This window comes from Peromyscus leucopus, chromosome 8a (genome assembly GCF_004664715.2).
Source record: "Peromyscus leucopus breed LL Stock chromosome 8a, UCI_PerLeu_2.1, whole genome shotgun sequence".
NCBI classification, from domain to species: Eukaryota; Metazoa; Chordata; class Mammalia; order Rodentia; family Cricetidae; genus Peromyscus; species Peromyscus leucopus.
Window position 1 is genome coordinate 20,253,084 of NC_051085.1, and position 23,662 is coordinate 20,276,745.

Here is a 23,662-nt window from a genome sequence, read left to right on the forward strand (position 1 = left end):
GGTTATAAGAAATGTTCAACTGGGGCTCCATCTCCCCCATTATTTGGTGACTTTTATTTAGATAATTTTCCCACATGATTATGTTTTAAGAAGCTTCTACACTATTTGGTTGCCATAGGACCTCTCTAATGTCCCTTACTTTTAGCCGCCCCCTCTACTTTCTCCTTATCCCCTCATTTCCCTCCCTCCTCCCTGTTGGATCCTCCCAGTTCCAGATCCTGCCTCATATACCCATAACTAATCTGTTTTATTTCCTCCTCTGGGGTGACCCAATCTTCCCTGGTCCCTTACTTTATCTAACCTCTGTAGTTATAAGGATTGTCGGTTGCTTATCATTGACTTAACACCTAATGCCCACATGTAAGCGAATATATACCAAATTTGTCTTTTTGGTTCTGTGTTACCTCATTCAGGATGATTTTTTCCTAGTTCTCACCACCATGTACCTGTTAATTTCATGATTTAATTTATTCTAATGGCTGAGTAATATTTCATTGTATAAACTACCACATTTTCTTTATCCATTCATCTATCAATGGCCATCTAGTTTGTTTCCAGTTTATGGCTATTATAAGTAGAGCTGCAGCTGGGTGGTGGTGGTGGTGGTGGTGCACACCTTTAATCTCAGGAGACAAAGCCAGGCTGATCTCTGTGAGTTCGAGGCCAGCCTGGTCACAGGGAAACCCTATCTCAAAAAACAAAACAAAGCAAAACAAAAACAAACAAACAAAAAACAAAGTAGAGTTGTAATGAACTTGGCTTAGTGGGTGTCTCTGTGGTAGGCTGAAGCATCCTTTGAGCCCAAGAATGGTATAGCTGAGTTTCAAGGTAAATTGATTTCAATCTTCCTGTGGAACTACCATGCTGATTTACATAGTGGCTCTACAAGTTTACAAACCCAGCAGCAGGGAATGAATGTTCCCCTTATTCCACATCATCACTAGCATGAGCTATCATTTCCTTTATTGATCTTAGTCAGTCTGACAGGTGTAAGATGAAATCTCAAAATAGCTTTGATTTGCATTTCCTGATGGCTAAGGATGTTGAAAATTCTTTAGGTGTTTCTCAGCCATTTGAGTTTCCTCATTTAACAATTCTGTTTATTTAATTATATGTTTTCTAATTTGTTTAAGTTCTTTATATCTCTTGAATATTACCCCTCCATCAGATGTGTAGTCACTAAACTATTTTTCCCATTCTGCAGGCAGCTGCTTTGTCCAAATAATGGTGCCCTTTGCCATGCAGAAGCTTTTCAGTTTAGTGAGGTCTCATTTATTAATTATTGATCTTAGTGCCTGTGCTATCAGTGTTCTGTTCAAAGTCTCTTTTCGTTTACCAATGAGTTCAATGCTATTCCTCACTTTCTCTCCTAGCAGGTTCAGTGTATCTTCTGATTTTATATCAATGTCTGAGTCATTTCAGTTGGGTTTTGTGCAGGGTGATAAGTATGGATATATATTTGTATTCTCTTGCATACAGTTTGACCAGCACCATTTCTTGTAGATGGTGTCTTTCTTCCAGTGTGTATTTCTGGCTTCTTATAAAAAAAAATTCAGGTGTCCGTAGGTGTATAGTTTTATATCTGGGTCTTCAATTTGATTCTATTGATCAGTGTGTCTGTTTTTGTGCTAATACCATATTGTTTATATTAGGTCTGGAGCAAAATTTGAGGTCAGGCATGGTGAAACCTCCAGCAATTCTTTTATTACTCAGGACTGCTTTAGTATCCTGGCATTTATGTATTTCTATATGAAGCTGAGGATTGCCCTTTTATGTTCTGTGAATAATAGTGTCAGAATTTTGCTTGGGATTACATTAATTTGTAGATTGCGTTCGATTGGACGCCCATTTTTACTATATTAATTCTAATGATCAATGAGCATGGGAAATCTTTTCATTTTCTGATATCTTTTTTCAATTTCTTTCTTCAATGTCTTAAAATCTTTGTCATACAAGTCTTTCACTTGGTTGGTTAGAGTTACCTGAAGATATTTTCTTTTTCTTCTTTGGGGGAGTCTTAAGGGAGTTATTACGAAAGATATTGCTTCCCTGATTTCTGATTTTTTTTCCTCAGTCCATTTGTCATTTGTGTACAGGAGGGCTACTGATGATTGTAAGTTAATTTTGTATCCAGCTACTTTGTTGAAAGTGTTTATCAGCATTAGGAGTTCCCCAGTAGAATTTTTAGGATAACTTACGTATACTATCATATCATGTGTAAATAAAGATATTTTGACTTTTTCCCTTCCTATTTGTATCCACTTATCTCCTTCAGTTGTCCTATCACTCTTCAAGTACTATATTAATTAGGTATGGAGAGAGTGGACTGTCTTGTCTTCTAGTGAAGATGATTTTAATTTCCCTTCGCTTAGGTTGATGATGGCTGTGGGCTTGCTGTAACTCACCTGTACAATGTTGAAATGTGTCTCTTATATCTATGATTTCTCTGGAACTTTTATCATAAAGGGAGATTGGCTTTTGGCAAAGGCCTTTTCTGCGTCTAATGAGATGGTCATGTGGGTTTTGTATTTCAGTTTGTTTAAATGGTGGGATATATTTATCACTTTATGTATGTTAAACCATGCTTGCATCTTTAGGATGATACCTACTTGATCATGGTGAATGATTTTGATGGGTTCTTGGACTGTTTGCTAATACTTCATTGAGAAATTTTACATTTCTGTTCATAATGGGATTTGATCTGTGATTCTCTTTCATTTGGTCTTCACATAGTTTAGTATCAGAGTAACTCTGACCTCATAAAACGGATTGGGCAATGTTCTTTCTGTTCCTATTTTGTGAAATAATTTGAGGAGTGTTAGTATTAACTCTTATTTGAATGTCTGGTAGAATTCTGTGCTAAAACCATTTGGCCCTGGGCTTTTGGGAGTTGGAAGACTTTTATTTACTGCTTCAATATAACTAGAGATTGATTATAGGTTTGTTTAAGTTGTTTATCTGATCTTGATTTAACTTTGGAACGTGGTACCTTTTGAGACAATTATCCATTTCTTTAGATTTTCCAATTTAGTGAAGTACAGTATTTTAAATTTGTCATTATAATTATCAGTCTTTTCTCATCATCTGTTGTTATGTCTACCTTTTAGTTTCTATTTTGCTAATTTGAATCTTATCTTCTACCTTTTAGCTAACTTGGCTGAGGATATATTAATCTCTTTTGTTTTCTCAAAGGACCAACTCTTGTTCATTGGTTCTTTGTATTGTTTTTGTTTGTTTCTATTTTATTGATTTTAGCTCTGAGTTTGATTATTTCTTGTAATTTACTCCTTTTTAGTGTTATTCCTTCTTTTGTTTTAGAACTTTCAGGTGTGCTGTTAAGTTGCTAATATGAGATCTCTCTATCTATTTTGTTTTTTGTTTGTTTGTTAGTTTGTTTTTTTATGTAGGCACTCGGTGCTATGAACTTGCCTCTTAGAACTACCTTCTTCGTGTCCCACAAGTTTGGCTATATTGTGTTTTTCATTTTCGTTCAATTCTAGAAAGTTTTTAATTTCTTTATTTCTGTCTTGACTCATTATTCATTTAGTAGTGGATTGTTCAGTTTCTATGAGTTTGTAAGCTTTCTGTTGTTGTAGATATCCAGCTTTAATTCATGATGATCAGTTAGGAGGCAGGGTGTTATTTTAATTTTCTTGTACCTGTTAAGACTTGCCTTCTTTCCAAGTATGTGCTCAATTTTGGAGAAAGTTCCATGAACTGTCAAGAAGAAGGTATATTATTTTGTGTCTGGGTGGAATGCTCCGTAAATATCTGTTAGGTCCATTTGGTTTGTGATGTAATTTAGTTCCAGCATTTCTCTGTTTGATTTCTGTCTGGTTGATTGTCTATTGATGAGATTGGGGTCTTGAAGTCTCCACTATCACTGTGTGAAGGTCAATAAGTGATTTAAGCTGTAGTAGTGTTTCTTTTATGAATCCTTGGATTTTATGCACGTTAAGAACTGCAATGTCCTCTTGGTGGATTTTCCTTTAATGAGTATGTAGTGCCTTCCCCATCTCTTCTGATCAGTTTTAGTTTGGTCTCTTTTGTCAGATATTAAGTTGTCTACACTACCTTGCTTTATGGGTCCATTTGCTTGGAATATCTTCTTCCATCCTTTTACCCTGAGGTGATTTCTGTCCTTGGCAGTAATGTGTATTTCTTGGATGCAGCAACAAGATGGATCCTATTTTCAAAACCAGTCTGTAAGACTGTCTTTTTATTAGAAATTGAGACCGTGGATATTAAGTATTGAGGACCAGCCCCAACCTGTCGAAGGGTATTAAGATCAATCCACGTGAGTCTATTTAATGGGTAATAGGGATTTCTTAAGATATGAATTGAGGAAATCCACTCATGAATACAGAACCGAGGAGACAGCTGAAGTTGTGTTCTGATATGAACGGGAGCAAATCCATCTCACAGGCAGGAGCAGGGAGAAAAGGCATCTGACCCTTCTCCCTTTCCTTTTAAGAGGTCATATACAATGGCAAGAAGCATCGCCTCCTTTGGGTCCTACAGCTCAAAGTCATGAGCAGAGCAAATACCACTATAGAAGGTTCTTGAATGGAGGAGTGAGGAACTGAGAAATAATACAAAGAAATATAGATGTAGACAAAGAAAAAGTCAGAGACACAGGATAGCTTTCAGAAGGGCCCTGGGTCATTATCCAGTTGAGTTTATTTCTAATGGGTTTTTATACACCAGCAAAGGGAGGGGCAAAAGACCTCCCCCTTTCAAGATCAAAGTCCAAACAAGTATAAACCCTTTCTTAATTCTTTAAACACCTGTTAACCATGCCTTACGGCAAAGCATGGTATAATTAGGCCTTGAAGCATAAGACACCTAGTAACCACACCTTTTATGCAGCCTTAGAGAGCAACACAAACTCTTACTCTCTGTCCTTGAGTCAAATTGGAAACAAACTACTGTGGTGATATTTTGAATAAATAAAATTTGCCTTAAGATCAGAGGACAGAACAAGCCACTAGATTAAACATAGAGGCCAGACAGTGGTTGCACACACCTTTTATCCTAGCACTTGGGAGGCAGAGGCAGAGAGAGATCCATATGGATCTCTGTGAGTTCAAGGCCATGCTGGGCTACAGGAGATTGATCCAATCTAAAAGAGAAACGGAGCCAGGCAGTGGTGGCACTCACCTTTAATTCCAGCACTTGGGATCACACACCTTTAATCCCAGCACTAGGAAGGTTGAGACAGAAAGTGATATGGCTGGGCAGAGAAAGGAATATAAATCGGGAGGAGACAGGAACTCTCACTCTTTCAGGCTGAGGAGGTGGTGAGGTAAGAGGTGGTGGCTGTGGCTTGCTCTGCTTTTCTGGTCTTTCAACTTCCACCCTGATATCTGGCTCCAGGTTTTTATTATAAGATGGTTTAGGATTTGTGCAAAAAAAAAAAAAAAAAAAAAAAAAAAAAAAAAAAAAAAAAAACCCACAAGGTGGAATCTTTGTGGGCCCCCACAGTTGAGAGTCATCCATCAATGAGCAGTGTTTGATGACTGTTATTTTGTTGTGGTGGTTTGAGGGTTTTTTTTTTTTTTTCCTTTTCTTTTTTTCATCCCTCTTTTGATTTGCTGGTTTGAGGTTGTGTTTTCTTCTGTTTTCTTGGGTGTGGTTAACCTTTTCAGATTGAAATTTTTGTTCTAGCATCTTCTGCAGAATTTGATTTCTAGGTTGATCTCGATTAAATTTGGTTTTATCATGGAATGCCTTTCTTTCTCCGTCTATTATGATTGAAATGCTTGCTTGGTATAGTAATCTGAGCTGGCTTCTGTGGTCTTTTAGAGTTTATAGAACACAAACCAGGCCCTTTTAGCTTTTAGAATCTCCATGGAAAAGTCAAGTATTATTCTAATAAGTCTACTTTTTAGGTTATTTTTCTCTTTTCGTAAAGGTTTTAATATTCTTTATTCTGTACATGGAGTGTTTTGATTATTGTCATTTGTAATTTCTCTTCTCATCCAGTCTATCTGTTGCTCTGTATGATTTCTGTACCTTGATAGGTACCCCATTCTTTAGGTTAGTCAATGTCTATTATTTTGAGGGAAATATTTTCTGTGCCTTTGACTGTGGTTTCTTCTTTATTCCTTTTTGGAGATTTTATATTTTCACAGTGTCTCAGATTTCCTGAATGTTTTGTTTCTAGATTTTTTTTTTTTATAGATTGGACACATTCTTTGACTGAGGGATCCATTTCCATTTGTCTTCAGTGCCTGAGATTCTCTCTTCCACATCTTGTATTCTGTTAGTGAGGTTTGTCTCTGAGGTTCCTACTCAAGTTCCTAAATTTTTCATTTCCAGTTTTACCTCACTTTGGGTTTTCAATTCCACTTTAATTTCAACTGTTTTCTTTGTTTCATTCTACTGTTTGTATTTTAATGGAGTTCATTAGCAGATTTATTTATATCCTTTTTAAGGTCTTTGAACATAATCATCATAGCCTTTTGGAGTCCTTTTCTTATGCATCACCTATACTACATTTTTTCAGGGCCTACTGTAGCAGGAGTGATGAGTTCTAGTGGAGAGATATTGTCCTGGCTGTTTTGAGCATGTATTTATGCTGGCATCTAGGCATCTGGGTTTGAGATTATTGTAATTCTAGGTGTTGATATCTGGTCATGTCTTTGTTGGGTGGGTGCTCTGTTCCTTGGTTTCTATTGCCTTCTCTGGTTCTTAGGAGACTGTGGTAGCTGTGGTTTGTCTGGGAGGGAATGCTTCTGAGATCCTGTCATATATGGCCTCTGGGGTTTGGGGGTAAAATGTGTTTTTAGGTATTCAGAGCTGCAATTACAATATCAGGATAGGCTAGAAGCGGGGTGGGCTGAGAAGGTCCACAGGTGGAAAGAAATCTGCACGGGCCGTGAGAATCCGGGTAGACCTTTGGCAATGGAGGCAGAGAGAAAGGAGAGGCCACAGCTGCTACAATGCTGGGGATAATGACAGGGGAATGGAATTGGAGGACAGGAAGGAGAGAGAAGATAAGCTATCTGATTCCTTGGTTGGAGTGACTGCTGGGACTCCATCCAGGAAGTACCCCCTGGAGCTGGAGGCTGAGATAAAGGGCACAATCCACATTCTCAAACAGTGACTTTCACCACACCACCCACACCACCCACACATTCCCCTTCTTTTGTGCTTAAGGTATCAAATCTAAAAAATCTTTTCCTTCGCCGGGCGCGGTGGCGCATGCCTGTAGTCCCAGCTACTCGGGAGGCTGAGACAGGAGGATCCCTTGAGTCCAGGAGTTCTGGGCTGTAGTGCGCTATGCCGATCGGGTGTCCACACTAAGTTCAGCATCAATATGGTGACCTCCCGGGAGCGGGGGACCACCAGGTTGCCTAAGGAGGGGTGAACCGGCCCAGGTCGGAAAAATGTTTTCCTTCTTTTCTTTTTTTATTGAGAGATTCATTTTCTACTTTCATAAAGTAGGAAGTATATTTGTTTCTGTTCATTATTTTGTGTTTATCCAATGCCATGTATACTATAGCATAGCATAAATGGATAGTTTGCTAAGACATGTACGCACTGTGACTGGTGTGTATAAATGTGAAATAAGTAGGGCAGATGGAAAATGAAAGAGAAATGATAAAGTTTATAGTAAGTATGAATAAAGATAATAAAAAGCACTACCATGCAGCACCCCAAGAAAGCACAGTATTTTCCCTTGAGATTTGGAATTAGTGTAAAAACTACTTATGAGGAGGAAAGGCTGTGAGGAACCTTAAGGAGTGAATGAGATGTTTATGAGTATAATGAACAATATTGAATGAGATAATGAATAAATGGAGTGGAGAGAGTAAGATGAATGGCAATACTTAGGCTGAAAGAAGGGTGTTGAGTCAAGAGGTAACCAGCTGAGCACCAGGTACACTGTGTGTGCCAGTAGGGATGATTCTTTTGCAACATTCAGATCAGACTCCGCCTCTATTAACCCTGTCACCTTCTCCAGTCTCAATGACCAAGACTGGAAATACTAATGATCACAATTAGGACTTCCTTGCTCTCTTTCTCCTTCATGATGTGAGATAAAAATTAGCACTTCCTTCTTAGGAATTTGATGAGAATTTTAAAGGTTGCTGAGCAGAAATTCCTTAGAACTATACTTACCGCATACTAAATGTTGTGAAGGTGTTTCTGGCCACTGATATTGTGTTCATACTAAATGTTATTTGCCAGGAGCTCTTATAATCGCTCCAACCCACTCTGCTTTTCTATTTCACTGCACTCCTAAGCAGTGTTGCCTGGATGCGACTTTATTATTCTCTAATTATTTTGTGTGTTGTCCTTTTGTGTCTTCACTAGATCAATGACTCCTCTTGGATGGGATGGTAAACTACTGTCATGCTTGTTTAGCTTTCCTTGGAACTAACAGGACTCAGGATACACACTAGCAAATGCACTCACAGAGCATTAACTGATCAATGTTTCCCATGGAGTAAGTAGCATGAGCGGCAAGCCTCTGTACTGGTTAATGGAAGTGAAAATATTGTATAAGCTTGGAAGAGAACTGAGAAAAACTGCCCTCACAAACAGATTTTCCTGCTTCTAGGTTGCTCGCTTATAATGGGAACATTCATTTGACATCTACTATCAAATATTTATCCATTCAGATTTATTGTTATAATTTGTATGACAGTCTTGTGAGGTTTTATAAGGGGATGAGATTCCCAGAGGTTCTCAATCAAATTGTTACCGATCATGGAGGGGTTAAGATCCATATCTGTATCTATAAACTAAGTGTGTGCTCTTTCCTGTAAGCATCTTCCACCAATATAAGCAAATGGGGAGTAGTAATTCTCATTTTTGGACTAAGCAAATGCGTAAAGCAGAACAATTATTAAATGAACAAATAAGGCAAAAAGAAGAAGAAAACTGCATATTACAGAGTTAATCAAGGAAATATTAGGGAAGCTAACAATGCAAATAAAATGATTAATTTAGAGGATCAGAAATTCTTATGATATATCAAAGTCCCAAGACCTATCAATGCTGATATTTTTCAATGGTGCAACACACATTTTTTTAAGCAAGGGATATGGGAAAGCTTGAATAAGCATCCATTATTGAGAGACTCAGAGCTCTGAGAACAACAAAGCATTTGATTTTTTATTTCATGTTTCAAAAAGTGCCATCCATCCTTTCTTCCCTTGTGACAGAATCATTTCTTGGCTCTCTTGTACTAAGATATTAATAAACCACCCTCATGCTTCGTCAGCTCCTGTCACTAACTTGACTGAGTGCTCCCTAAAAATTTGCTTTTCTTTGTTGTACATCTGTTTTTCAACAGGTTATCTATTGAGAACCTGTAATGTGCTGGTACATGTTCAGAATTTTGGAATACACTAGTGAAAAAAAAAGCAAGCCAACATTCCCTTTTTCTTCTGAGACAAGGACTTTCTACTATGCAGCCCCAGCAGCGCCTGGATCTCACTACATAAGACCTTGCTGGCCTCAAATTGACAGCAATCCTCCTGCTTCTGCCTCTCTAGTAGTGGTATTCCAAGTATGCACACCACACTCAGCAGCATTACTGCACCTTAGGGAAGAGTGAAGATTTTGAGGTCCACAAAGTGGGAGGATATTGAGACAGTTGCAATTCCGGATGGGCAATTCCGGACCGGCCTCCAGGAAAAGATGAGATACTTAAACAAAAGCTTAGACAAAAGGAGCTCCCAGGAAACCTAGGAAACTAGCATTCCAGGCACAGGAAACCTCTATGGGGAAGGCCCCTAGGCGCAGTTCTTCTGACATGTTTGATGAATGTAAAGTATCCAGTGCATCTGGACAGAAACAGACAATGCCATTAAGAGATGAGCTTTGTTTGGGGAGAGGGTATGCTGTTAAGAAGACAAAGCAGGTAGATACATGCAGACCTTGGAAGGACTCTGGCTCTACTTGGAGGAGATGAATTATGGGAGTGGCATACCCTAATACTATCTATACTTCAAAGTCAAAAGCGCCAAACCGGGTAATTATTTCTAGAGAATAATTCAAAAGTAGGAGATTAGGTCTGTTGGTGCAGACTTGTAATCCCAGCTGCTCAGGAGGCTGATGCGGGAGGATGGCAAGTTCAAGGCTAGCCTGGGTAACTTAACAAGACCTTATTTCAAAATAAGAAATGAAAAAAGGACTGGAACTGCAGCTCAGCAGTCAGGCATCTGTGAGACCCTGGGTTCAATCCCTAGAACAACCACCACCAGAAAAAAACAAAGAAACAGTGAAAACAAAGAGGAAAAAGGTCTACCATCTAAAACATCAGTAGTTACTTTTCCCTTAGATATGAAGATGCGTTAACTAAGCTTTTTATACTAGTTAACAGATATTTCATAGATAACCTTAATTTTAACATAAGTGAAAATGCTTTGCTTATATAGCCTTAGAATAATACTTTTATCTAATCATTAACTTTCAGCTATTAAAACGAAAATATTGATGATCTTTCACAGTGTACTCCATCCCTAGAAATCAAGTATATTAGTAAAATATGTTGTTAGAGTTGCTTTCACATACAGAGCAGCTGGCCTTTCAGGGTAACCCCAAGTTTTGAACTGACTGAAGGAAGGTAACCTCTTTGTGGAGTGCATGTTCGTCATCTCAGCTGCAGGAGATGAGATGTGTGAAGAGCAAACTTATAAAGACCAGTGCTAGGAAAGAAGCCCAGCTTCAAAGCAGCTGGGACCAGATGGCCAGCAAACCAGTTGCCATATCCAGAGGGCATGGTGAATTCTCTATCCCGACAGCACTCACACCTCACACAAGGAGATTGAAGATACCAGAGCGGCTCCATTGCTCACCTGATTTTGCTGAGATCTAATTGCCATTTACAATTACCTCTATGTGTGTGAAACCATATAAACGTATTTTTTTCTGGAGCCAAGCAGTTCAAGGACCAGGTGTCATCAGGTCTGGTTTCTTTGGAGATATCTCATCTCGGCTTGGAAATCGTTGCACTTTCTGGGACCATGCATAGTCCCTCCCGGTCCATGTGGCCTCTGTATCCTGAACTCTTTTTGAGAGGACACCAGGGATACTGGGCCAGATCCTCCCACAGGCCCTCAGTTATCTTAATTATATAGCTAAAGGCCTTATCTGCAATACAGTCACAGTCTGAGATTTCGACACAGAAACTCTGGGTGAACAAATCAGTCTGTTACATCTACTTTCAACATCCAAATGAGCTCTCTGGCGAAACAAGACTCTGGGTAGCAATATTCGGTTATTTAAGTTCTAGATAAACAGGGGGACTGGAGCATGCCTTTGTTGGGGGTAAGGAGGACTTGCTTGCTACAGACTTTGAGATTTTAGAAATCATTGAGGGAAAAGTAGGACTTTACTTTCTTATATAGTCTTAGTTTTCAATTGGCCTCTCAAATCTTCATGGACACTCATTTACTAGCCCATGGCTAAGAGCCAAGAAAGCTGCCCAGTCAAGTGAGTAGGTTTGGATGCCTGGTTAGCATCATGCATGGAAGTTGGAATACATATCGGAAAACTATAACTGCACCAATTTAGAAACGTGAGAGACAAAAAGAGAGGCTTTCATTTTAGATAGAGATGGGAAGAGCAGGCACTCCTTTCACATGGATCAGATACAACACACCTGGAATCAAGTTTGATTTCAATTCCTTGAGAGCCAGAGGAGGATAAATCATAAAGTAGTAGAAAGACCGTAAGCTCCAAGACTACACACACGAACACATACACAGTGATGGTAAATCAAAGAGAACACGAAGAAACTTCCCTGGATCTCAATTCTATAAACATCTTCATAATTACTTGTTAGCTTCCTTTTGATCTCACAGCTGAGTGGGACCAAAGGAGATAGTTGTGGAAAATTATAAATTAACCTAGTGAACACTACAGCAGAAAGAAATTGGTCCCAGAGCAACACAAAATTACATCTTCAGCAACCAATGACCAAAATGTCACAAGTAATGAAATTCAGTTCTTGGCATTACAATAATATCTTATTAAAATAACAAAGAAGTAAAGTATTTTCTTTCATTTCTAGCCAGTGATGAAATCTCGCCTGAACTCAGAGTATTAGATTCTTTTGTGAAGCTTAAACATTTGTTATTGCCATAGAAGCATGCTGTTGACATTTCTGGTTGCTAGGCGCATCATTCCTTGGAAGCATATATAACAGCATTCTGTTGGCTCAAATGTGAGACTTTTTAATCAGCAGGATTCTGTTTTTACATGCTGTACTATATTAGAAAGATTAACCTTACCATTCCAATTATACCCAAAAAACCTAAATCCACTAAGCCAGAGAAATATAAGCACTAGTATTTAAAGACTTATGTCTAAGCAATTTTTCTTGTGTGTAGTGTCATTAAGGAACAAAAATTTGATCAAAGCCCTGAGAAAATGATGCCCTTTGGTAGCAAAATGTCTGACTATAGTATGATAGTCACACCACAGAATGCCATGGAATCATTAAGAGGAGTAATATAAGTATATTATTGTAAGTAATATAAGTATAGCTATGCCAGTTAGCTTGTAAATTTCTATATGCTGTCAAGTGAGAACAGAAAATTATCTCGAGTTATGTATATGCAGCAATGTTCATAGCCTGTAGTTTACAATAATCAAAAATGGGGAACAACTAGTGTCCAATCCAAATGCATGCCCCAAAGGTGTGTTATTCCACTTTAACTATGATGGTAATTATGACAAACGCTACAAGAAGAATGAGCCCTAAAGACATTGTGCCAAGGGAAATAAGACACACACACACACACACACACACACACACACACACACACACACACACGGACAAGCCGCAGGTAGAGTACCCTATTTATAAAGACAAAGTAAAGTGTTATCTGTCTGGAATTTCAGGGGAGGGAAAGGGGTAGCTACACTCGTACATGGCTATGTGTTTTCAAGACAAAAGAGCTCTGCAGTTTTGTTTCACAGTTTGAACATATTTAACACTAGAAAACCTCGCACTTCAAACAGTTAACATAAACTGGGAATGACAGTGCCTGTCCTAGCACTCAGGAAGCAGAGGCAGGAGGAGGTTCAATAGTTCCAGGGCATCTTTAACTACATACGGAGTTCGTCAAGGTCAGCCTGGGGACTTGAGAGTCTGTCTCAAACACACACACACACACACACAGAGACAGAGAGAGAGAGAGAGAGAGAGAGAGAGAGAGAGAGAGAGAGAGAGAGAGAGAGATTTAATTATAGTCATTAAAGGTAAATTTTAAAAAATTTAGATAGATACAGTGGTGCATGCCTGTGGGCCCAGCCAGTTTAAGGCAAGAGGCTCAACTGAACCCAGGAATCAAGGCAAACATATATAAAACCCTTGCCTCTTACACCCCACAAGAAAAAAAGCAACAAACCTAAAAAAAAATCTATGAGCAAAAATGTCAATAAACCCATCGTGTGACTATAAACATATATAGTCTCTGATGCAGAATTGTTAATTATGCAGAAAAGCTAGAAGGCTGCTACCAGGTTGTCAAATGAGTTTCCCTGTGTAAATGCTTGGTACGGAATACTAACTATTCCATTACATCAAGAAACTAAGAGAGACACAATCTATATGGAAACAATAGGAGTTCATCACAAAGTAAGGAGGTTCTTAGGAACCTCCTCCTGCCTCTGCTTCCTGAATGCTAGGACAGGCACTGTCATTCCCAGTTTATGTTAACTGTTTGAAGTGCGAGGTTTTCTAGTGTTAAAGTGGCTGGTAAGATCTTAGACTATATCCCTAACCGCTAAGAGGGGCTACAAAGTCACGTGTCATAAACTTTACAAGCCAGCACGGAAATCCAGCTTCTTCACTGAACTCCTTCCTGGTTGTTGAAAGAAGAATCTGTTTTGTTGCACGAGTTTAGAGAATTTGTCAGATTTCCACTTAGAGGAATTCAACTCAACTGATTTAATATTTACAATGACAGGATTTTTTTGGTTGCCCCCAAAGAATTCAAGTTAGGGGAAAGGTTGGTCATTCTTCCACAATCTCACAATGATGTGGAATGTTACCAGGAACATAAGTCTCAGTTGGAATTCTTCCACACACAACAAAGATGAGTCAGCCCAAGGGCACAAAAAGTCATTTATCATGTTGTATGAACCCGAAGAAGTGTATTGCCTGGGAGACATTACAGTGACTACAGGCGTCCACTACCTTTCAAGACAAAAGTCAGTTGGTTAAAATAGTACTATTACCCTCTATGGTGGTTTGAAAGAGAATGTCGTCTATTAGTCTCAGGGATTTGAATACTTAGTCTCCAGCTGGTGGCTTAGTTTGGGTAAGTTTAGGTGTGGTCTTGCTAGACCGGCTTTGAGGTTTCAAAGTGTTATACCATTTGCACCTTGCCTCTCTACATGCTTGCTGCTCCAGATGTCAGCTCTCAGCTTTTATCTCCAGCTGCCATCCAGTCTGTCATGGATACTATCCCTCTAGAACTATAAACTCAAGCATGCCCTTTCCAGTCTGTCATGGACTCCTGTCCCTCTAGAACTGTAAACTCAAGCATGCCCTTTGCAGCCTGTCATCATGGACTCCTCTCCCTCTAGAACTGTAAACACGGGCATGCGCTTTACTCTGTAAGTGGCCTTGGTTCCCAGTGTCAAACCACTGCAACAGAGAAGTGATGAATCCACCTTCAGACTCTGGAAAGCTGGGTTTCTGCCAAGACTTAGAAATTCCAGACTATCAAAGCCACATAAAAACAATTAATACATTGGTTAAATAAAATTGAAAAATGTATTAAGAGATAAGTGGATACTCCTTACCACTTGAGATCCAACACTCATTATTAATAACCTGGAACACTCTGTACCATTCCAGCGATGGAAGACTCCAGAAAAATGCTTCAGTTCCAAGTGCCCTGAATACAGTTCCCAGGCTAAGTCTGTTGCTATCAGACACAGAAGTGGCTTCAGTATAAGGAAATAATGCACTTTTTCAAATATAAGAGAATTTGATTATATTCCCCAAACATTAAGTTTAAAATATCAGTTCTTTGTGGATAGTTTTATTTTAAAATTTGAAGTTGTTAGGTTCATATGTAGTTTAAAATTTTATAATTCTAAATTTTTGTAATCTAAATACATGAACATAACTTCATAAGTTCTCAATGCTCAATATTTACTTTTATAGTTTAGAAAGAAAAGCACATTCACTTTTTCAGGCTTTGAATATAACTACATTTTTCATATTTTGATCAATACTCCCAACAAAACTCAAATTATGTGATAATTTTAATAAGGACAAACCAACCAGTGGCTTCACTGAAGTTAATATTTATAACAATAATTGTATTCAATGACCATATAACAATATATATATATATATATATAACTATATGCTATTATCATATAATTTAAATTATATGACTAATAATCATATAAATCACAGACAGGTATGGTGCAGTGTGCCCATTATCTCAGCACCTGTGAAGCTAAGGAAACTTCCAAACCATAGGTTCAAGGCCAGCTTGTTCTACATACCAAGTTCCAGGCCAACCAGGACTGCATAGAAAGGCCTTGTCTCAAAAAAAAGAAAATACAATAATTATGTATCTTTATGCTATTCATCATTTAAAAACCACCTTTCCACCATTAAAACACCAGACAATAATACCTGTGGTTGGGAGGCGGGTAAGTGCTCTATCAGTGAACCACATGCTCACTTTCTAGACTAATCTTAGAAAACCTGTGTGGTTCTATCCATCCTTTAGTCTGTTGTTATGAACATGCAGTCTAAGAGGTAGAGAAAAGAACTCATTTTATTGAATGACTTGTTAATTTGATTCACAGGCTTTAAGTACTCTAAAAAATAGTGTCGCCCTCTTTTGTTTCCGTTTTGTTGTTTTGTTTCAAGACAGGGTTTCTCTATGTAGTTTTGGTGCCTGTCCTGGATCTGCCTCCCGAGTGCTGGGATTAAAGGCATGCGCCACCGCCACCCAGCATCCATCAGCTCTCCTAGTGACGCAGACAGTTTGACTCAGTGCGACTGGCGCACACCAGCCCCCTATTTTTTTTACGTTGGCCTCAAGCCACTCAACTCTTTCAGTAAAACTTATGAGAACCCAAAGATGTGGGTATCTGCACCAAGCTATAGGTGGTCACTCAAGATATTACGACTCCCAATTGGTCCAACAGTTCAAAAGAAAACACTGGTTTTAGTTGATATACATACTCTAAACTTTATTTGTACTATCAAAAAGTAAAGCTTCATTTCTACATCCTCTGTCATAATAAAAAAAAAAAACTTCTGATGTTCTTTTAAAAAGGAAGAAAAATTTAGATAAGCTTTCATATAGTAGGCATTTGATAAATCTTTCTAATGTTAATTAACTGCCAGAAAAATACACATTCATCATCATTACAATACTTCAAGTGTTAACCTACCCTGGAGCACAGATTACAATGAACTATTACACTTTACAATACTGTTTAAATGGTATTTTACAGAAAATTAGAATGTTAACAACCATTATAAATTACAGGTATAAACATTAAGGTTTTTGCTATTTAGCAATCATTTCTCAAGTCCCACAAGGTCATAATTAAGACAATATCAAACCCCAATTTGGAAGGCTGCTATTATGCAATCCTATCCCAGGGACATGGCTTGAGTCTCTGATTGATCTAAATTGTATCATAACACACACTGCAAATGAATAGAATAGAAAGGAAATTTTTCTCAATATAGCTGGTGCCTGGGTACCATTTATATTGGCTAAACAGCAAAGAAGTTAGAAGTGTTCCCATCAATCCTACATCTATGTACACACTTCTCAGATCATGACATATCCATAATAGTGGTTGCATCTTCCAGAAGCCAATATCTACATTTTAATATAGTATTCAGATTAAGAGTATTTATACATCTGAGCTCAATTAATATACAATGCATTTAATATTTGAGGTGGCTCACATATCTCTGTTGTCAAGTGATTTGAACCATTATTTAGAAAGATGAACTGCAAATTCCTTTATTTTTACTACCACCTTCAACTGGAATGAGGAGAATGGAAATTGTAGCCTTAATATGATTCTATTCTGGTGAAAGTAACAGAAGGCTTCAGTTGAAAGTCACTTACCAACTAACTCCATTTTTCTGCTATTTCCAGACCTTTCAATTGTCTAGACCCGTTTCCTTTCTAATAAGCAAACTTCCATCAGGGCTTTGAGTAGAACACAGAATGAATCCATTTATCAGCTATCTGTTGGAGTGCCTGTCAAAGAATACCTCCACTCAGTTTCCCGAAAAGGCTAAAGCCCGTGTTCTAGCTACTCTTCTGTTGCTGTGATAAGCACTCTGACCTAAAGCAACTCAGGTTGAAAATGGTTTATTTACAGTACAGGTTACAGTCCATCATCAAAGGAAGCCAGGGCAGGCATCGAGAGGCAGGAACTGAAGCAGAAACCATGCAGGAATGCAACTTACTGGCTGGCTTCCTCTGGCTTCCTCAGCTAACTTCCCTACAGAACCCAGGGCCACCTACCCAGGGATGACACTGTCCACAAGGGGCTGTGCCACCCTACATCAAGTAGTAATGAAGAAAATGTTAGACAGACATGCCCACAGGCCAATCTGAGGGAGGCGATCCCTCAGGTGAAGTTCTCTCTTCCTAGGAGACTCTAATTTGTGTCAAGTTGATGAAAACTCACTGGTACAGCTGGTATTCAAGTGTTTAAGTCACCTGTTGACACTCGATGCTTAACTTGTCAAGTTTTGCTTCCTGTCCAGCATCAATGACTGAGCGAGACTAGAGCTGAGGTGATTAACCATCCTGCCTTATTTGGGGCATAGGACTTTCAATACTTAAGATATACCCTGGACGAACCTAGAGTAAACCATTACCTTAACCAGAAGGTCAGTTGGATTCTTACCACTTCAACACAACATGGCATTTTAAGCCAATACCTGCTGCAAACCACACTAGCCCGTTCCCCTTCATGCCTGTCACACACAAGTGTGGCCTTAGGAGGAAGGATGCTGCTCAGCTGCCTAGGTAGTTTGTTGTCACTTTGACACGAGTTATCTGAGAAGAACCTCAGTTTTAATGCCACCATCATATCGATAGCCTGTAGCATATTTTTTTGATTAATGATTATGAAGGGCCTAGCTTCCTATGTTCAGTGCCACCCCTGGGGTAGGCTGTATAAGAAAACTGGCTGAGCAACATGAGCAAACCAGTCAGCAGCGCTTCTCCATGGCCCTCACTTCCGTTCGTTCCCGTCTCCAGGTTCTTGCTTTGAATTCCTGCCCTGACTTCCCTTCATGATGAACTACCCCCTAAAAGTTGAGGAAATAATCCCTTTCCTCTGGAAGTTGCCTTTGGTCATGGTATTTAACTACAGCAATAAAAAACAAACCAAGACCAAAAAATTGGTACCAAGAATGGGGGTGGGGGATGATGTGCCAAATCTGACCATGTTATTTAGGGGAAGATTGTGGAAGGAGTTTGATGGGGGTGGGGGTGGGGTGGGTGGGGTGGGGTGGGGTGGGGTGGGTGGCCGATGACAACAGTTAGTGTTGAGGGATTAACGAGCTGTTGTGGAAAGTTGGAAGATAATTGAGAAGAGTGCATTATCTTGGAAGATATGGAGGCCTGGCTTGTGACTCTTCAGAGGAGGAGTTTGAGAGTGCCTCAAAGTCTCTACGGGAGGCACTCGGGTAATATTTTGTATTAGGAATCTGGTGTATCTATCTGGTCAGCTGCAGCTGAGGAACTAGCTGTGGTTAAGAAGAGACCAATACACACTGAAGTGAAACTCTTACTGGAACAAATAACTCTGGTTAGCTGGAGTTAAGTCGGCTGTGATTAAGAAGATCTCAGTGTCACTGGAATGGAATTTTCTGGGAGTGTTTCCTCATAGTCACTACACAGAAGATAGGGTCCAGAGAAGGCCAACGCTGCGTCTCATGCTGTCAGATGCACGTGGTAATGTGGAAAAGTCTTCCAGGTGACACTGGTTTTGAAGGCATGGAAAAAAATCACGGAGAATAGGTGAGGTTTGGCACCAGGAGAGGCCATTGGTAAAGGTGCAGTCTCAGTAGCAGTGACAAGCACAGGAATACAGGGTCAGGAAGAGAAGCAGAGGTTTGTCACTATGTAGCCGGGTCAGAGTCCCTGAAGAAGGCTTAGGAGAGATATTGGTAAAGGGGCAGCCCAGTCCTGGTGCAGACACCAACATACTGGAGATGGCTGAACCATAGGTGACTGCCACGGACAGCAGTAAATGTAGAATGGCTTTGGCCTAAGCCTATGAGAGATGTTGCATGTCTGCGAATGGCAGACCGGAAGAGGTGGAGCTGCCTAAGTTCTTTGGAGCCCAGAATAGCATGAGTAAATTTCAGGTGCAAATCGTTAAGCTAGAAGATTTAATTTACACCGTTGGAGCTTGGTTTTGCTTTGATGTGAATGTGACTGGGCCCTGATTCTTCCCTCTCAAAACTAAGAAGATGTTTAACTTCATTTTGATTTATGGGTGTCTACAATTAATAGACTTTGGGTATTTTAAAAAGATTGAACTTTTCAATTTTTTGAATTTTTAAATACTGTGGGACTTTTCAGAATTGGAATGTTTTCTATTATGATGTTGATATTGATATGAGATCTTAGGGATAAACAAGTAAAAAATTACTGTGTAATAGTGTTGTATTGATGTGACAAACTGACAAGGCAAGGCAGGCAATTAGCCTGGTTCGTTTTTTGTCAACTTGACACAAGTTAGAATTATCAGGGAAGAGGAACCTCAGTGGAGATAATGCCTCCATCAATTGCCTTAGGCAAGTCTGTAGGGTATTTCTTGATTAATGATTGACGTGGGAGGGCCCAGCTCACTGGGTACAGGGCCACCTTTGGACAGGTGGTCCTGGCTTCTATAAGAAAGCAGGTTGAGCAAGCTTTGGGGAGCAAGCCTGCAAGCAGCATTCCTCCACAGCCTCTGCTTCTGTTTCTGCCTCCAGGTTCCTGCTTGAGTTCCAGCCCTGACTTCACTTCATGATGGACTACAACTGTAAGCTGAAATAAACTATTTTCCCCCATAGTTGCTTTTGGTCATGGTGTTTTTAATCACAGAGATAAAAAGCAAAGTAAGATATCAGCCTTCTTGAAAAAAAAAATGTAGTGAACTTTGAGTCTTCTTGGGAGTTTTCCACTTGTAGAAATACCTTCCTAAAGGGGGCTTAAGCACTTTGCCCCTGCAATTCATTTTGACACCACAAGTGACTTCAAAGGTAGGATTCAATGACATTCCATTATTATTTGTCTTTTTCAAGGTTCTGATATTTTCTCAATGCTAATAGCTCCTCAGCTATATGCCTCTAATTTGAGCTAGTCTTATTTACACCCCCACCCCCACCCCCCACCCCTGCCTTTCAGGCCCCAGTTTCTTCTTTGGTAAACAAAAAGGTTTGCACTGAGTGACAGGAAACTGAAAGGGCCTTCTTGATTATTAGGTAGAGCATATTTTATCCAAATGATGTTTTAAAGCTGAAATTATTCATGTGATAAATATTTATTGAGCACTCCCTATGTTATTAGCGCCCTGTTTAGTGCTGAATATACAGGGTACACAAGGTCAGCAGTCTGCCAGACTAATGAGGGTGTTGAGAGGCAAATGAGCAACTGAAGTATGATCAACATTTTGAAGGCAAAGTTTCACAAGCTATGAGAACACACAGGAAGAGCAATCAACCTAGATTTGTTGGTCATGGAAGACTAAGCAGATGGTTAATATTTACCTATTTATGTATTTATTGATTTAGTCAACACATATTAGATAGGCAAATGTACATAAGGCACTATGTACACTGTTTCTATTAAATATTTTCATAATCTACTGTAAGTCTAATAAATCCTATAATCTATAATAAAAAGTATGTAAATACAAATATATACTTTTATGTTAAATGGGATAATACAAGATTATTAAGTAAGGTTTTACAAAAACAGATGTATTCTGCATTAGTCAGGGTTCCTAGAGAAACAGAACTGATAAAATGAATACATATATTCATTTAATATATTTTATGTAAGTCATATTATTTATACTGTTATATATAAGATACATGCATATTATATATATATGTAATATATATACACACACATATATATATATGATTAATTAGAGTGGATTACAGGCTGTGGTCCAGTTAATTCAACAATGGCTGTCTACCAAAGGGAAATCCAAGAATCCAGTAGTTGTTCAGACCATGAGGCTGGACGTCTCAGCTGTTCTTCAGTATATGTCAGAGCCCTGAAGAAGTAGGATCTAACACCTATGAAGGTATGATGTTGCCAGAAAGAGCAAGCAGGGAAAAGAGCAAGGACTTTATTCTTCTTCCATGTTCTTCGGTACAGGCTGCCAGCAAATATTGTGGCCCAGACTTAAGGCAGATCTTCCCATTTCAAAAGCTCTGGATTTAGGGCAGGTCTTCCCACCTTAAATCATTCAATCAAGAGAAAGCCCTCCTGGGTGTTACCCAGCTGCTCCGGGGTTTTTGTAGTTCCAGATGTAACGAAGTTGATAACTTCATCATAGAATAGTCATCATAAGTTCTGTGTGGAATTCTGCTTCACCTCCCAGGTTCAGAAGGAACATGGCAGAGCCAACAACATTCCAGAATTATACAGAGATGTGGAAGAATATGAACAGTTACCTGCAGTACAGCTATCATGTGACCAAGATGTGACGAGTGATTGACAGTGAACAGGCTGGAGGATGGTGTTGGATCACTAATGATCTTCTGTGCCATTTTAGGGGAGGGGGGCAAGACTTATTCTGGAAAGCAGGAAAGGCCATGGGCTGGTTTGGAGCCTGGAAGTGGCTGTTCAGATTCATGTTTCAGAAAGGTATTTGTAAGATTTCAGAGACAGATCGGAAGAAGAAGTGACTTACTTGATCTTTGTCTTGTGAAGTAAATACATGAGGATTTTCACTGGCATTTTATCTACGAGGCTCTGGGACTGGAATATATTTCCAAATTGAGGGAAATCAACACAATGTCACATTGGAATGTAATTGGAAACTTCTATCCAACCCACTTTGGGAATCTGGTTACAGGGTTAGTTCTGATTAGCTTTGTATAATTGATTGAATGGACTTTGTACCAACCTGAATCGGACCCTTTGAAGCATCTTTGTAGAATATTATTTTAAGGTGTGTTATTTTTGTTTATGTTGCACTTGTTTAACTCAGTGAAGCTGTGTTACTGTGCCTGTGTAAAACACTTGATGGTCTAATAAAGAACTGAATGGCCAATAGCGAGTCAGGAGAGAGAGATAGGCAGGGCTGGCAGGCAGAGAGGATATATAGAAGGAGAAATATGGAGGAAAAGAAGGAACAAGAGAGGAAAGATGAGGACTTCAAGGCCAGCCACCCAGCCACCCAGCCAGACAGCAAGCCATGGAGTAAGAAACAAAGAAAGGTATACAGGAATAGAGAAAGATAAAAGCCAGCGGCAAAAGATAATGGGATTAAATAAATCAAGCTAAGGGCAGGAATTCATAATTAAGAATAAGCCTCCGTTTGTGATTTATGTAGGAGCCAGGTGGCAGGCCCCCAAAAGAACAAAAAAGTTAAATAACAACACATCTTCTTTGGGTTGCTGTGAAGAGTAAATAAGATAACACATGTAAAGCCCTTGTCAAATAAGGTCTCATCAAATATTAATCTTTTTATCATAATTACCCTGTCATATGTCCATTTTTTGTAGCAAACAGTGTTGTATATGACTATGTTTAGTATATGCTTACTGAAAGTTGCACATATATGTATATAAACACATTATATATATATATGTGTGCATATGTATATATATATATATACATATATACCTAATGTATGCTTACTTTGAGAGAGAGAAAGGGGATCTTGCCATGTAGCCCAGGATGACCTGGAGCTCATATTTAACCCAGGCTGGCCTCCCCTGCTCCACAATTCTGCCTCAGCCTCCAGAGTGCTGGACTTACAGGTCCAAAACACCATGCTCAGTTATTGTTTTTAAATGTATTATTGTATATATACCCAGGATGTAAACCAACCTGGAATAGAATGGAGTGGTAACTATTACCTCTGTTTGCAAATCATTCTTTCATGTGTTTTTCCTGTTTAAAAAAAAAAAAAAAAAAAGAACCTTTAAAGAATTCTTTACTTTCAAAGTATTTTCAGAGGTTTACATTATTACAGCCACTCTGAGTAGGTAAAAAGTCTTATTCTCAGTGAAGAAATGCGGGGAATTGTGCTAGTTGATTAAGGTTTTACAAATCACACATTGCCAGAAGAAACCTCTGTAAGGTACACACAGAACAATTTTGACCCAAATACTATAAACTAGACTAATTGCTTTTGAACTGGGTTTATGGCAGGCACCTGACGTCTGCTGAATTAAAAAACAGCGTGTAAGATGCTCTTAACAGTTGCTGCCTTATAATAGCTCATTTACTGGGTCCTTGCTATTCTATATACTATTACTTAAGCTTCAGGTTTTGATTACAAAGTGTCTCAAATGAGCCATTTTTCTCCCATTGAAAAATGTAAAACAAGGCTCATTATTTTTAAGATAGCTTCAGCCAGGGGCCTAGCACATCTTGCTCAGGAGCACCTCTCCGCCGCATGTGATTTATCCCTTCCTTTAGACTGGAGCAAATTACTCTTTGCC